This window comes from Lepisosteus platostomus, chromosome 28 (genome assembly GCF_059453375.1).
Source record: "Lepisosteus platostomus isolate fLepPlt1 chromosome 28, fLepPlt1.hap1, whole genome shotgun sequence".
Taxonomy (NCBI): domain Eukaryota; kingdom Metazoa; phylum Chordata; class Actinopteri; order Semionotiformes; family Lepisosteidae; genus Lepisosteus; species Lepisosteus platostomus.
Window position 1 is genome coordinate 7,112,680 of NC_142638.1, and position 16,831 is coordinate 7,129,510.

Below are 16,831 nucleotides of genomic sequence, written 5' to 3' on the forward strand. Positions count from 1 at the left end.
CCAGGATCATATTTGTTTAGTGAATTAAAATCACAGTGGTAACATGTGTGATAGAAATTTCCCCTTCAGTACCTGGTTGCTAAGTGCCTTTGCTTGCTTGGACCCCCGCCTTATCCTGAAATGATCTTTCCCATGAAAATCTGTGTGTTCAGAGCCAGCAAGTCTGGACTCTTAATTCCAGTTCCTGTGATTAATATTTGCTTTTTGTAATTGAGAAGTTAGTGTAAAACTTTTTGACCTTTTTAGATGAACTCCTGATACAATATGTAATAAAATACATTTCAAAAGAGAGAACTACAGTACATGTACTGTATCTAAGGATCCAGGATTGTTTCATTCTGTCAGAAATGAAGCTACTGTCTTGATATCTGCTTTTTGCTGTTATAGCTGAATCTTGTGTTGTTACCTGTGTAAAATATTGCAGAACATTGCATTGTAATTGTCAGATTATAAGAAATAATAGATCATTCCTGGGTTTAAGTCAGCTTGGAGAAAGGCATCAGCTCATTGTATGCTGGAAGAAATAGACTGGTCAGGGCTGCACCCAGCTTTTTTTCCAAGGCATTGTTAGGAAGCTGTATGTACAGTACTCTAATAATTTCCAGACTTGCTTATAAACAGGCAGGGGAGAGAAGCAGAAGAGGCAGTGGGGAGGGGGTGTGGGATGGAGGAGGGAGAGGGGGAAGGGGTGCTTGGGGGGTGGCATTCCTTCTCTTTTGTTGTTGACCACAAAAATTTGACTCCCTCAGCTTCTCCTCCACAACTGCCACGCAAATGTGCGCCGAGGCTGCCTGGCAGAGTCAGCGTCACGCACACGCGGCCAGGGGAAAGCTTTCGTGAGGTGTGCTCGGAGGGAGAAGCGGTTGGCAAACAAGAAGAAAACCTTCACAGGTACAGCAGCGTGCGAAACCAGCTCGTTAAAGCTCGTGCGAAACCAGCTCGTTAGAGCTCGTGCTGGTGTCTCCATAACGACGAGTCCGATGGCCTTGATTTCCTTGAACTCTGTGCTCAGCATCAGTAGCAACACGACATGATGACCGCAGGGAATGTGCGGCAGTGCCCATTCCACACCTTGCAGTCTACAGTTCTTCAGCACGGTGCTCCAGAGCTCTTCTTGGCTGCTCAGAGTTTAATAGAGGATCAAACGAATGCACTGGCTCCTGCGACTGAGGCTCTGTGTTGGAGCACGCCCACGCACACACACACACGCGCTGCCTGCCGTATCTCCAGGAGCTGCAGGGCTCTCAGGAGCGCGGCACAGCGCATTCCAGCAGCGCTCATTAAAGCCCTGGTGGGTTTGGCGTTAAGGCCGATCAAAAGCTCCACTGCTTTATTTAATGACGACATCTCCCTTTTTTTAACCGGGACACAAGGGGCGACAGAATCTCACAGGGCCGTGTGTATGGCTGTTGTCTTTTCAGTGAAGAATGGTTTCCACACAGCTACAATCCTCAGAGCCAGGTAGGCTGGGGACAAGTGAGGAGCTTCCCATCCCATGTTGGCACTCTGTAGTCATCAGGGACAAAGCAAAAGGGTTCATGTCATCATTAGCCAAAATATTTGGAGTGTACAGTAGATTCCCATTCATGCTGTTCATTCTGCTTTTGCTCACCCATCCGTTGTCTTACTGCTTATATCCAAAACAGGGTCGCGAGAGAGCCAGAGCCTATCCTAGCAAGCAGTATGCTCAAGGCAGGGTACACCCGTCCCTCACAAGGTGCACACAGACACACCAGGGCCAGTTCTCCTAGAACCCATTTAACCTACAAATACTGTATGTCTTTGGACTGGGAGAGGAAACTGGAGCACCCAGAGGAATGCAAACCACTGCGCCACTGTGCTGCACCCTTTTACTTGCTTTATTGTTCATGTCATTCTTCATTCTCTGCATTCCATGATCTTCCCGATCAGGAGAAGCCGAAAGCTTTCTGCTGTATCTGCCAGTTGTGTGGAAACTGAGAGTCTCCAGGATTAATCTGGACCTAATTGTACCGGGTGGCCCTGCCGCAGCGTGTCCTCTTGCCGTTTTGCAATGCAGGTTAGGTGCTTTGAGTTTTGTTCCAGACACAAACATGAATGACGGGGGAGCGCTTTGCATGTCTTTCTTTAAGTTTGGCATTGTGTACTGCGCATTTCCCTTCAGCAGCAAGAGCACTGGCTGTTTTCAGCAGCGGTTTTCGGAATGACGGTGCGCGCTAGCACCTCTGTTTCCTGAAACGTTTCGATCGCGCGGCAATGTGCAGTTCGGGATGACAAAGAGTAGCAACAGAACTGGGACTTGCTTTGCAGTGCCAGATTATAAGATCAAATGCGAAGGGAGTCATTGTGCACAGCGTGCTGTACATCCTGTGCCACTTACCGTACCTTGGACAGTATAAATATTACTTATTGTTTTGTTCTGTAAAACTGATGGAAGATTAGTGCTGTACAGCTGTTGATATTGCTGTTAATTAATGTTAGGTGTTGCACTTTGTTTATAATGATGCATTTATATGAAAGTAGACCCAGCCCTTGTTCCAGGGGACTGCGGTTAAGTACTCTTGTGAAGATGAAACCGGGAATTCCCCTCCTAAACAATCTCTGTCCGCTGCGTTCAGCACACCGTCTAGTGTGGCTGTTTTTCAGGAACGGAAGGGATCTGCTTTAACGTAGGTGAGCATGCCGGGAAAGAATCATCCTTAGAGAGCTGACAGTGTCAACCTCCTCTGTCCCCATCACCCCACCCTGTTTCATTGTGCAATCAGAATCCCACCATCTTGTTAAGAGCTGCTTAAAAGTAAAAATACCAGGAGTAGTAATATCAGGGCAATAAAGCAGCCTGTGGTGTCTGGTGGTGTTGCAAAGCGAGATTAACTGAGCAATTTCCTTTTCTCCTTAGTCGTTTCCACAGCCTGAGCGCCCAGCAGTCAAAAAGGGCTGGCCCTGGAACTTCTCCAAACCTTTTAACTGCGCTGTAATCCCGTCTTGTGATCTTGTTTTCCTCGTTTCCCTGCGCAGTTGTGCTTCAGATGGCTCTTGAGAAGGAGGTCCGTGTTTCTGAATGGTATTTGCTTGTCATCCAAACATTCATTCTCCGTTTCCCAACACACCAACACCCCCCCTCCCCCCTGAAGGCTTCATTTCTTTTTTTGGGCTGCCCAGAGGTTTTCACTCAGTGTTCCCCTCAGGAATTTGGCCAGGACTTGACAACTCCGAATCCACTGTAGGCTGACCCAGCACCCCTGTGGAGTGGAGAGAGATCCGCTGGGAAAACCCTATTCTGGCTGAGAGTTTTTAACACATTTTACAGATTTCTGTTGTGGTCCCCCCCACCCCCGACACCTTTCGTCTTCATACGTATTTCATACATTCTGGCGCACTATGGCTGCCGTCGCGTCATCCAGGTGGGGCTGCACATTGGTGGTGGTGGAGGGGATCCCCATTACCTGTAAAGCGCTTTGAGTGGAGTTTCCAGAAAAGTGCTATATAAGTGTAAGGAATAATTATTATTACTCTTTTGTCTGATAAAGCCTTTGGGTGTACAGTTAATAAATGCAGTTTTTTTTGTGTTTATCTATGGTTCTGTGTATTAACAAGTATTATTTTTGCTTTGGTCCATGTAACTTGTAAACGTAGGAATGTGGGCAGGCGTATTCGAGAATGTATCCCTGTCATTAAGGCAAGGAGCACAGAACCAATTGTACAGATAGAGATGAGAATGCTGATGAAGTGACAGGCGCGTATCCACACACACATACACAAGGACAGATGTAAAGCTAAACTAGTGTGCATCGAGCAGATGGAAATGATATGCAAAGATCCCTACAGCGGGCTGTGCATTTGCAACAGAGAGTATCCTGTACAGGAACAGATGCACAGAGGAGACTATAACAAGCAGGCAGGCAGGCACCCGCACAGCCAAAGCCTGGCCCCACATCTGCCACACAGCTCTCCACTTAGGTCCTTCAGTTTTAGTGACCCAGAACTAATTGGGACAGGATAGGATCAGCACCGATTTCTCAGATCAGATGACGTACATTTAGGAACCAAAAATGTATTAATAGAAAGGAAAGGAAAGGCAAGCTTTAGAGTTGGACATTGTCCCCTTTCTCTTGATTATAGTGTTCTTAGTGTCTCAGGCAGTTAGCATAACCCCAGCCAACAGGGAACTCACACATCCAGCCTAGAAGGTAAGTGGTATAGTACAGGTACTAGTACTTTAGATCACGACAGAGCTATGATATGCAAGTGTACACCTGTGCAGCCTGCTCAGCTGGTCTGCGTGTACACACACACTAGCTTAAGATTTCTCCTCATAACCAGAAGCTGCCAACTGCCGATTTCCCAATGAGCCGTCCTTATACAGTCATTGTTATTAGCATGTTAGCAGTAATTATAGTGGTAGTAGTGGGGGAAGAAGACATTCTACTGTAGGCTGTTTGCAAAAGAAGTTGTGTGATTGTGGGGTTTCATGTTTCATGTAGTGTTGGCAGCAGTTACACAGAAGTCTTCTGCTCTGTGGTGTGAAGAAACACTGTAGCCCATGGGCCTGAGGAGAACTACTCAAATCCAGGGATTTGGGGTCATGCGTGTAACACCCTAGGACCTGAATTCAAACTGCTTTAAAAATGCACATGGTGCACGTAACTTAAGCCAGTTAGAGAATGGCCAGTGACTTCATCTCTCAGTTTATTTAATGCATCTCTTTATTCTGTATAACATTTCACAACCACGTTGAATTCCTGCCAAGCTCTTGAGTTTAACAAGTGTTGTGACAGGATTGTTTGTAGCCTAATAGCAAGCTTGTGTACCTTTGTCCTGCAGTCTCAGTGCACTTTGAAGTGATTGAGAAGAAATAACTTATAAAGACTTTTATAAAGACTTTTTTTTTAAATATATTTTTTAGGTTTCGCGAGAAAAGATGCAATTTGCTGTTGCAGTCACAAATCTGAACGGTTCAGGCTTGTTTTCTATCTTACTGGTTAGCAATGTGGGCATACAGCTGTAATGTGACGGGAGGAGGCCTGATTCAATGTGTCAGCCCCTGCAGTACGTTACTCCAGTTTGTCCTGCAGTCATGATGAGACTGACGTGAACTCGCAGACAGGGAACTAGCCCAATTATCCATACAACTCTAAGCACTCTTGGTCTGAAAACCTGGATATTTCCTAACCGCGGAGACATCCCAGACGTCTGATTCACCAACAATCATGGCCTTCAGATTTTCCCTCGAACTGCACTCTTAGGTTACCTCTTTAAAAAAAAAAACCTCATTTATTTAAAGCTGTGTCTGCTTTTCAGGGTTTTGGTGGAAGGAGGAACCTGTTACGCCCGTAGGGCCCCTGTTGGGCCCCTTGCAAAGCACAGCAGGGGTTTGAGGGAAGAAAATCTGAACACGCAACATGCTGAAGAGCACAGAAATTGGCATGTTGTGTGGGTACTTTGTCCTCTGGACTAGGTTGTTCAACCTTACACTTACAGAAGGGTAGAATTTAGGCTATTTGAAGTGCTATTTAATTAGGTGCTATCAAATGAGCACCAGCCCGGATGAGTGTCCGCTGGGAGTGATGGTGAAACGATGCTGAGAACAGTTGCTAAAGAGCAGAAATTGGAGCATCCTGGAACGGCTTCATCCTGGAACTCCAAGGTTTGTGTGCAGTGAGGTCTGAGTGACCGCTGGTGTAATGCAATGAGAGCAATTTCCTGGAAACACTTTGTTGTGACTAGTCAACAATCTGTAATTTTCATCCGCTGCAGAGGGGTTGAGATGTTTTCTTTCCCCAAAAAAATTCAGTGCTGCAGTGGAAACATAATACTTGGAAACCTCAAGGTTTTTATGTGAAAAATGTCAGTCGATTCATTTTTCTAACCGCAGTACTCAGTTTAGTTCATTTGAATGTTAAAAACTCTTCACTAAATGACGCACCAAGAGGTGATAGTAACAGCTCCTAACTGTTGCCTGAAAATTGTGAAGTTAGTGTTAATAGTGAAGTCAGTGACTCTTCCCTACCAGCTGAAATCTGCACCTTCCACACGGAGTTTAGACTTTGATTAATTACCTCTGAAGAAGAAGGCTTTTTGTTTTGCTATAAGGTCAGCCAAGCAAGTGCTTTTGCAGGGAGCTGTGAAGATTTTGGTGGTTTTAAAAAACAGATCATGTGAGGCAGTTAAGTAATCAGGTGATCTCTGACCTTTGTAATTTAGACATAAGGATAACTTAGCACCCATACAGAAAATGTATTTAAGAAACAGTTAAATGAGGGGCATGGTACTGTACGTACTGGGTTTTAATGAGCTTAGTTGCAGGTTTGTTACACAAGAGCTTCCCAAATGCAGTAATGCAAACACAAAAAGAGAGATTAGATTGTGTCATTTGTGGAATCTGTTAAAATTCAGATACTGCTGTGTTGTAGTTTTGTTTTCTACAGCCTGCTAAATTTAAACAAATTAAACTATTGCATTTCTTCCCTTTATGATCATATATTATACTGAAATGGAAAGTGTTTAGGATATGTGTTTTAACGCTATGCAGGTATGCTTCTAGAGCACCAATACACACACGTGGCTTAATATTTCACAGTAATGCATGGATTGCATGACATTGAAAGTAAAACGTGCTTCAGCAGGCAAAGTGCCTTTCTGAAGCTATGCATTGTCTCCCTGTGTCACATCTCTTGTTTAGTCTTGTATAAGGCAGCACAGTTTATTTTTTCTTGGTTCCTACTACTGAAGCTCAAATAGAGTTGCATCTGTGTGAAAGTACTTGGAGGTGTGTTGGGGTCACAGCTCTCATGACGTCTGTGGGGGAAGTGTTTTAGAACTGGCAGAAAGGAATGAATGGTATGTTATATTGTGACCAGCCTCAGTAAAGCTGTGTGAAATTAGTGTGGGCCTGCATGTGCTGATTGACCAGTTTTAAAGATCTTTCAGCACTTGTAAATAAAAATCACTCCAGCTTGCATGTTTTCTTGTAAATTGTTTTAGTAGGTAATTTCTCAGATTCCTGACACACTCTGTTCCTTCCTCCTTCCAGAAATAATCCCCCCCAAGCACAGAAGGGGAGGCTGAAAGTTGCAGTCTCTGAAGAAGGGACAGTAGTGTATTTTTTCCTAAGAGAAGTGTGGTTTCTGGAGGGGAGTCTTGCAGTGAGCTGATAATGTGGTTCCTGTGTGTCTGTGCAAGCCATGTGACTACACTGTCACATGGAACAACCGCAAGAAACATACACATGCATGCACGCGTCCACACACACACAAGCAAAGAGGCTTTTAGTGAAGCACAAGGGGATAGACAGGGTTTCTCTGGGGGCTGTTAAAAGAGGCTGCTTGCTCTCTGCGTTAGGTTGACACTTGGAATCAAGCCTGTCTGTATATTGAGTGCATTTCAAAGCTGCTTTCAGCTCTATTTCCTGATGCGCTGCTGAAATTTTAAGGAAAATGTAAAGGGATTTTAACCATTTACATTTTACCTACTTTTAGATGTTCTTAGATTGCTAATATGCTAGATTTGTAGCTTTCCCTAACATTTTCCTCAAGAGAAAATAATGTAATATTTCCTATTTTAATCATTCCTAATGCACACTTTTTACTAAGGAATCTTTAGTCAACTTATGTGACTGCTGTTGCCCTATCAGGAGATGCACACACTTTGAAATTAATCAGAGGTGCTAGCCCTACAGATGGCCAGCCGGGTTTGCTAGGATGGAATAAAAATAAGGCTCATTCACAGGCAGCATGCAGTCCCAGATCCACTCAGCAAGCTACGTGACACAGCTGCCAAGTCCCTGCCACCTTCTCTGATTTGCACATCCTTGTTTCACATCAGCTGAAGGTGATCTGCCCTTCAGGCATTCAGTTAATTGATTAAGCATGTCTGATCAATGAACATATGCCTTGATTGGAACCAGCACCATTTTAATTGTGAACGCAGACTGTACTAACGTACTGCCTTTTCTCAGCAGGCACTACTGCTGGGCTGGAGTGAAACGCCAAAGGACAACACAGTGACAGGAGATGTTAAGACTGAGACTCGGATTGTTTGCACATAGAATAGAATGAACTCTGAGGGAAAGTATCTGAGCCAAATGCTCCAAAGGTCTTTCTTTCTTTTTTGGAAAAGCACTGGCTAATTTAGCTGCTGTTTCTTCCATTGTGAATTAAAGCAAATCAATTGAGAAAATTCAGCTTTAATTGGCAGATTTAAGCGACGTATTGGCTTGGCCAGCTGTCAGATCACCGGGCTTGTCAGCTGATTAACAGGGACAAGACAATCAGAGGCCACTTCAATCAGATTGAACGCCAGGAGAATTAGAGAATGTGACATGATTAGGACGGTTATGCATCAGAAGAAGCCATTCATCCCATCCAGCTTCTTTGGTAACTAGTAGTTAAGTGATCCGAGGATCACATGCAATCGTTTCTTGAATCAAGCCATTGTGTTGGCTTTAACAACATGACTGTTAACTTCCAGATCCCCACAACCCTTCGTATAACGAAGTGACTCTGATTTAGATGCTTCTTTCAGGAAATGTCTGGAGGAGATTCTTGGATCAGTTAGTTCCTAACTGCTAAGTAAGTTAGATGAATGCCCAACTGTAGCTTTTCAGTGAGCATGAATTAGTGTAAGGAAGATCCCTGCCCAGATCATTGGGACTTTAATGAAGTGCAATGACTTTGCTGTAATGAGAGACTCACTGTTTTAATGGTCTTAGTGCACGAAAGCAGCAGGCCTGTTTCTGCTGCCTAATGACGTGCTGCCCCTGTTCAAAAGGTGAATCTTCATTTATCCATCTTCAAATCTCTTCATCCAAGTCAGGGTTGTGTGGGAGCCGGAGTATGTCCCAGCACACAACAGCTACAAGCCAGGGTAAACCCTGGATGGACACAGGTCCATTGCAGGGCACACACAGGCATGGACACTTTGCACTGAGCCTGGGCCAGTTTTCACATAAGCCAACTAAGTTACCAATATGTCTCTGTACTCTGGAAGGAGACCCATACGAACTGCCTTTATCACTCTGTTGTCCTTCTCACTGATATCTGGTGTGTGGTGTGTGTGTGTGTATTATTATTATTATTATTATTATTATTATTATTATTATTATTATTATTATTATTAATAATAACAATAATATTAATATTATTAATAATAATAATGTGAAAACTCTACACAGGTGGCATCACAGGATTTGCCCCCAGGGCCAACAGCCTGCTGAGGCTAGAGCAAATAGATTTTTTCTAATTTTTCTGCAGTCTTAAAGTTGAGAAAAAAAAAAGACAGGATGTGAAAAGGAGCAGCGCCCAGTCAGGACTCAGAGCTGCCCCTGCGCTCTCGGAGTGAGGCGAGCCCCTCCAGGGGACAGGACGGGGGTCATGTGGAGGCGCTGAGGCAGGGCAGTGCAGCTCGTGCCGTCTTCTGTGCGTGTGCTCAGTTCTCTGCCCTAACCCCTTTTCATCTCCACGGAAACTAAACATATACAGGCCATGACGCAGCACGGTCTGCTTTTGACGCACCTGGGGTGCTGTAACTGGCCGCGACGGCCTTTTCTAGCTGTATCACGGTGGCTGTGCTGCTCTGTCACAGTCCAGCAGCGCGGACTGTGTGGTGAGCAGGCAAGAGGGGGCAGTGGCCGCCGCTGTCCGACACACTGGCATTGATCAATAGGGGCTGACTCTCTCCACGGCACTGGACCACACCATAGGGTTAATGGAGCCACATAGGTCGGACGCACAAGAACGTCCTCCTGGGGAGGTTGTGCTATGCCCTCGTCGGTAGCTTGCCTCTCTTTTGAAGTGGCGGTGCTGGAGAGGAGAGCTCAGCTCACACTGCCTGCTGAAGCACGCTCGCACACAGCACTTCACGATGCAGATTAATTTGTGGCCTGTGGATCCAACTTTGAGTGCACTCATTGACCCGTTCATCAGCCCGCAGGTCCTTCAGCGGTTTTCGCTGTCGGTTTTTTGCTCACCCACGCACCTTGATTCCGAGGTGTCCAGGCAGAGTGCTTGAATGCTTTCTCGACTGTTGCAAATCACACAGCTGCTTACAAACTGTATAAATCTGTGCCGCAATTAACTCGGTACGTTCGAGTGCCGAGGTAATTGGATTTCATAATGCAACCGTTTGACTGTGAAAGTGAGTCGTAGGTCGCAGTGCAAAAAAATGGCATCTTACATTGCAATGTTTTGCCCATACTTTTGCTTGTTATAGTTTGTTTTTGAGCTCCTAGTGTTCAATATTAGGTTAGATCTCATTGTGTGTTCAGGGTTGTTGATTTAACCTATAATTAACTTTGCTGAGCTGTGCCTGTTTCTTAGTTAAATTCATGGTTGTCTCATAAAAGAACTAAACAGCCTCATATATATTCCAGTCTTACAGATTTCTCAAATATGACGGACCTCTTTACTTGCCCTTAAAAGATTATGAGTATATCTTGTTTTAACAGTAAGATTCTATACAGCATCACACCTGCTGATGCAACTCTGCATCTTAAACCAGCATAGCCCACAGCCCAGAGTTCAGGGAGAGTGGAACAAGATACCCATCAGATGCAGCTGGGAAACAATTGGAAAGTGTTGTTATGTAATCAGAAAGAGAAAAGGAAGCGGTCTTATCAAAAACTACGGTAAAGTAATCCAGGGGAATTAGCTTGTCTGTCAGGATTTTGGTTTTGTTGTATAAAGGTTTATTGAAGCCCCGACTTGCAGGTAATGGATTTTTCTTGGCGCAGGAGGCATTTGAAAGGCATGTGGTTTTGGTGTGTAGAGGTAATGAAAACTCGCAGTCCTCTGTGTGTGTGTGTGTGTGTGTGTGTGTGTGTGTGCGCACCAACGCTGGCTATTTGCCAGTTCGTACAGACAAGCTGCCCAGGGCCTGGGCCCCTTGGGGCAGTTATCAGGGGTATTTCATTGCTCTCCTGCCACGGTTGGCAGTCCATGTGGCTGCGGTGTACTGGGCTCCAACCGCTGTCCGGGATCTCTGTCCCACAGATATGGAGGGGCAAATGGAGCAGGTTATTGGCAATATTAAGAAATGCCACAACACTCACGTGTTCACTCATCATGTGTGATTGATATCACCCGGATCGCTTATAATTGGCAAATTAGCCATACTGTATATCGTACGTCAGGGCCTGCTGAAACTCGAGTCGTTTCATGGTGAGTTCTTCCTTGTAGCGTGACGAGGCAGAGAGAAGGTGCAGCGAGCTTAATTGGGTGTCTTGCGAGTGACCCTGGTGTGGGGTCACTCTAGAGCCAGCCTGGGGGTCTTTAGTATGGCTGGGAAATTGAACTTTCTTTCACAGAGCAAGATTGAACTTTCTTTTCAAGTTCAACAAATTGAACTTTCTCTCTTACAAAAACTGTTTGTAAGAGCTTTGTCCAGGCTCCTCTGCAAAGCCCGACATTGTTAATGCTTTCAGAAATAAGGCCTCTGCCTGTAAAAGCTGAGGAAACCAGACAACGCAAGTTTCTCTTATCCGTTTATCACAAATGGAACGACAGGCTGACCTACTTTTCCTCTAGCTCTGTTGAGCTTTGCTATTGATTATTTTTGTGGCGGGGAGATGTTATTTAGGAGGCGTTTATTGTGCTGCTGTCAGGATCCTCTTCTCTCTGCCCTTCTGTGTCCACGCCCCGAGGAGGAGAGAGCATTTGATCCGGGCACACTGGTGCAGGCAGCGACACCCCCGCCCACCCGCGCTCCCTCTTCTCACGTCCGTCTGGACAAACACGCCGAATGTTTTCCTCACTCCGTCTGGCGCTGCGTTCAGCGCTGCCCCGGCGAAGCTGGGGGGGGATATTTATAGGCCCTCTGTGTCGCAGAGAAAGTGCAGCACGCCGAATACTGTGCAGTCAGAAGAAAGGTCTTGGCTGGAGAGCTGGCGCGGTTGTAAATACGTCTCTGTTTTGGCTCCTGCCTGAGACTCTTGATTATGATTCTGAATAGCTGTGAGTGGTGTGAAGAACTGTCCTGCACGGCCTTGGTTTACAGCTGTGTTGATCTTCACACGCATACTTTAAGAAACAGACCTCTCAGATGTTGAAGCCCTTTCCATTTTTAGTCGAAAATGCCTTGAGTAGATTTCTGAAGCCTTGAAACTCTTTTTTTTTAAATTCAATTCATTTAATTCTTTTTTTAAAATTCAGTTCAATTCATGTCGTGCCTGGCATAAAAGATTTCCATGCTGCATGCAGCGGAAAGAATGAAATGAACCAACAAATAAAATGCAAGTTTAAAGGCAGAAATTCGGCGCAAATGGTAAGAAAAAGCAAATCTGTGGATTCACAGTCCACAAATACTGAGTTGAGGAGTTATTATGGAATGAGCCTTTAAGGCTGCATGGAGTTCATGGCCTGGTTAGAAAAAAGGAAACTGTTAGAAATCAATACTAAATTTGACAGGTGCTCAGGGGAATCGAGATTCAAGAATAGGGGTTTGGTTCTTCTGGGGTTTGGACCAAAGTGTTAGAAAACCTGCTAAAGCCTATGAATGATATGAGTCGAAGCCGCTTTTACCATACAAAACCTTTGGCACTGGGTGAGAGAAAAGTACATGCCCGCACTTCTGCATGGGAAAGAGAAATCCGAATTTTAAAACTGTCAACATGACTCAGCCCTGGTCCCGGTTCTCTGTCTATTGCAGACATTCAACTGGAAAAAGCTGCTCCACAACCACAGTTTACCTTTTGGTTAGACACTAAGAAAGAACAGAGATTAGGTTTTGCACTCCTGTTTAATCAGCCCATGGATCTTGATGATTTTAGGCGCTCACACGCTGTCTTGAAAAGAGTTGTGGTTGCTAACCCAGTTCCCAGGCTGGGTTAATGCAGTGGGAGCCACCTGTGCTTTATGAATTGCGTGCTTTCTTGGATTGGATCTCTTTTTGGGTCTCCGTTATGTCGGAAGAAAGGGCAAAGTTGATTCTGACATTGATTTCCAAACTGACACCACCATGCCTGCGTCGGTACAGTGAAGCGCACCTCGAGGACACCAGCTGCATCTCTCCTGTCCAACATGAAGATCCCCAACGCCTTCCCTCCTTCCCTCTGCAGCTGTAACCCCGTGCTGACAGGAGTCTTGATGAGAACGCAGTGAACACAGTGAATGCAGCTCAGGAGCCTGGTTTCTAGTAGTCAGTCCTTCCGTCGGCTGGGCATCTTGCACTCTGTGAGGGCTCTCGTGACTTTGAATAAATCCAGACACTACCCAAAGCCCCTACACATTCCCCTGCCCCTGCCCATTCTCTCCGCTCACAGCGGCTCAATTGTTAGTTCCCTTCAAGGCTGCAGCCAGCTTGCCGATGCTTCCTTTAATTTTTCTCTCTTCACCGCTTTGAAAATTGTTTTGGAGTCGGGTGGCCTTGTTATGTGAAAAGAGACAAGACCTCAGAGAGAAGATGAGGAATAGACATGCATGCTTCCTTAAGCTGGCTCATTTATCCAAGGTGACATAAAGTAATCAGAATCTGTCAGTTACGTAGAGTCAGTATTATTTTTGGTAGGGTGGCTGCTGCAATAGGCCCTGACGATACACAGTTCCATCGTCACTTGTAACAATGTAGAGTCAAATGTGAAATCAAATAGCAGGTACAGTCAAATAAATAAGATAGTGTTCAAATATCCGTTCATTCTGTATCAGAAAGCTGCAAGCTAGAGCCTGCCCTGGGCACAGGGTGGCACTGCGCCTGCAACTGCTGTCTAGAGGAGCCAATCAAAAACACACAGAGTGTTTTCTCACATGTGATAACATGCATCCTCTGTGCAGACAAACGCTCAAGGCCGGAACGTGGTTTGCTGGAACGGGAAATACAGCACAGTCCAAGGCCCAGAATCAGTAGTGTAACATGAATATGAAGAACAAGATAACTTAGTCAAGAGAACAAACAGAAAAACATTCTTCCTCTTATTGTGAATTCCTAAGCTGAGCTGTAACCTTGGGAAAAACCGAGAAGGATGCTTCTGCAGTTGGTATCGCAAAGTGCACCGCTGGTGGTGGTGTGTGGTCTCTGAACAGAATCCAGCAGCTGCGAAGGAGAGGGGCTGGCTGATAGTGGCCACTCTCCGCGGTCAGGACCGTGGGGTAGTGGCGTGACTCGCTTAGCGGCCCAGTCAACCTCAGCTCCCTCTTGTTTCATTGGGCCATAAAACCTGAAGCATCCCCAAACAAGGACACTTGAGGCCAGCAATCAAGTCTGTTCTTACCCTGCAGAAAATTCCATGTTGTGCAGAGATGGTGGACTTTCGGCTTTCCCAGTAAAAATGTGGGTTGTTTTTTTATTTGTTTTGCTTGTTTTGTATTGTTTTTGTAACAATATATTTTAGTTCTTTAAAGTAAATATACTTACCGAGGAGTTTGTGGCTCTTCTGCCAAATCGTTTTTTTTTGTTTGTTTATTTTGGAGGCCATAGGCGGGCGTGTTGGTTGGTTTGTTAGTGGGTTGGCTTTAGGTGCGCAACATCTGTGCGAGTTGCTGCTCCAGCAAACATGTCACAGCACTGCCACGCTTGCCCCAGCGCTGCTGCTGGAGCTGGACGTCTCTGCACCCTGAACATGCAGTGAAACACAGCAACTTTTTGGTGGGCAGTGACGTTCACTCTGTGGCCAGTGCCTTTTGCAATCGTCCCGAGGCCCCCGTGATGAGCCACAGCCCAAGAGTGTGGCTCCTCCTGTCGGTCTCGAACCCTGCCCAGCTGGAGGAGGGAAGGCAGGCAGTGATCAATCTCCAAATGAATGTATAGGGGCGGAGCGGTGGCACTGTGGTTAAGGATCTGCGCCTGTGGCTGGAAGGTTGCTGGTTCAAATCCCGCGGCCGGCAGAGGAATCCTACTCCGTTGGGCCCCTGAGCAAGGCCCTTAACCCCAGCTGCTCCAGGGGCGCCGTACAATGGCTGACCCTGCGCTCTGACCCCAAGCTTCTCTCTCTGTCTGTGTGTCTCATGGAGAGCAAGCTGGGGTATGCGAAAAGACAAATGTGGCCAATAAAGTGATGTTAATGTCATCGGTGAAGAGCCAAATGTATTCTGTAACTATAATTTTAAAAATAATCTCCTTTTTTAGAGACTTGGATTTTTAGCTGTGTTCTGTGGTTAAAATATCTCTACTGTCCCAGTGAAGCCCTCATACATGGCTCGTATGTAGTATATAGTCAATAGTGATACTAAGGAAACGCACCACTTGATCCCAGGCTGTAGTTATCTCTAAGTGCTGATTCCTTCGGTGTTCCTTTCTCTGGAGCACATCCTTAGTGTTCAGGAAGATGTTGCTGTGTTCAGTGAAGTGTTCAAGTCGCCTTTCGGAGTGCAAGGCGTGCAATTGTGCAGCGAAAAGTCTGACAGTTATCCAGGATTTTAAAGAGGACTAAAAGCCCAGTTACGGCAGCAGACATGAGGGTGGGTCTTTAATACAGTCATGGTTCTGTCCAAGGTTGATAAACAGCAAGAGAGGCCTGCCTTTTTAAAATGAGCACCTTACACCACATGGGACCTCTCTTCTTATTCCTGAATCACTCTTGGTGCTCTTGCCGAATGATAACGGTCTTGGTCTTAAACTGAGGTAGAAGTAACGCATTGGGCGTCTCTGCATTCCTCCTCTTGGACTCCCTGGATCCTGGCCTGTCCTGGCATTGTTCACTGGAAGTGCTCTGCCGCTCAGATCGGTGGTGCAGATGGGGTGACAGCGGAGGCTCGGGGTGCTGCCCAGTACTTCACCCCTAGTTGTCAGACCTCATTGTAGGGGCCAGGGGTAACACCATGGCTGGGCTGGGGCTGCGGTGGGGGGTGGGGGGAAATGGTGGATATTAAGGATCTCGTCTGTTTTACTTCACTTCCCCTTTAAGAACTGTCGTACAGGAAGACGGCTTCCTCTGCTAAGCCGCTCTTCAGGAAGCAAGCGCCCCGGGACGGGCCGTCCCTGGCAGTGCCCACGTTCAGGCTGGTGTTGTATCCGGCCCGTTCACGGCGCGGACGCCGCCTCTGAAGCGACTCCCCATTGATGTCCAGAAGATCTTAACTTGCGATTCCTGAAGCCCCGTTCACACAAAACCCCACACAGTGTGAAAACACCCGAGAAACAAAATGTTGACTTTCTTATTTTGGGAATAAAAATCGTAAGTCCCAGTTTTTGTAAAGAAAAAAATGGGGCCTTCTCCACGTTCTAATTCTTTCAGCGCTTTCAGTCTGTGCCTGGATGTTTTCTCAGGTTGTGTCTCTATGGATAGCGTGGTACCTGACTGAGCACATGTAGGAGCATGCGCCTGCATCACACGCATACTTGCTGTGGAGTTTAGGGCACAGCTCAGGCCAGTGAAGGCCTTTGCATCTCTACAGGTCTCCGTGTCATACCAGCCTGACAGCACTGGCCGCAGCATGGAGCAGAATGAGCCGAGAAGTGCAGATTGATTTTTAATTGAGTTGCACACAGTCACGCCCAGGAGAAGCTAATGGGGTTGAGCTCTTAAGTATTGCGTAGTTTCATACAACGCTGTTGGGGAAGACAGGCATCAGAGCCAGTGGTTAGGCACGAGATGTTGGTGCCCATCAGGCTGAGACAGAATGCAAACTCTGGACCCTGGAGTCAGCGCCAGGCTCGGTGCACATGAGCCACCCGGTCCTCTGGCTCTTGGTTCCGTTTTAAAACGAGAAAACAAATAAAATCCAGCCCCTCGTCTCCAGGTTCCTGGCCCAGATACACAGAAGTTCCCCCTCTGCCACACTGAGCAGCTCTGGGCTGGAACGCAGCCTTGATTGACAGCTGCTGGAGTCTTCTGCTCCCGAGTATTGAGAGTTGTGGATTGTTCAGTGTGTTTAAAAAAAAAAACTTTGGAGCTCATAACGTGTTGGATTGAAAGGATTTGTGA

The 16,831-nt window shown here is 46.1% G+C and overlaps 1 protein-coding gene across 5 annotated transcripts in view; it reads left to right on the top strand.

Moving 5' to 3' along the window:
- Positions 1 to 16,831, top strand: part of thrab (thyroid hormone receptor alpha b) — a 142,764-nt gene that overhangs the window by 66,545 nt on the left and 59,388 nt on the right. Inside the window, exon 2 of one of the 5 annotated variants that reach the window (XM_088623267.1) lies at positions 750 to 891. The exons of the other annotated variants lie outside the window; for them this stretch is intronic. The gene's annotated coding sequence lies outside the window, so the exon portion shown is untranslated. The remainder of the gene's footprint in view (positions 1 to 749; positions 892 to 16,831) is intronic. 5 annotated transcript variants of the gene reach the window in all.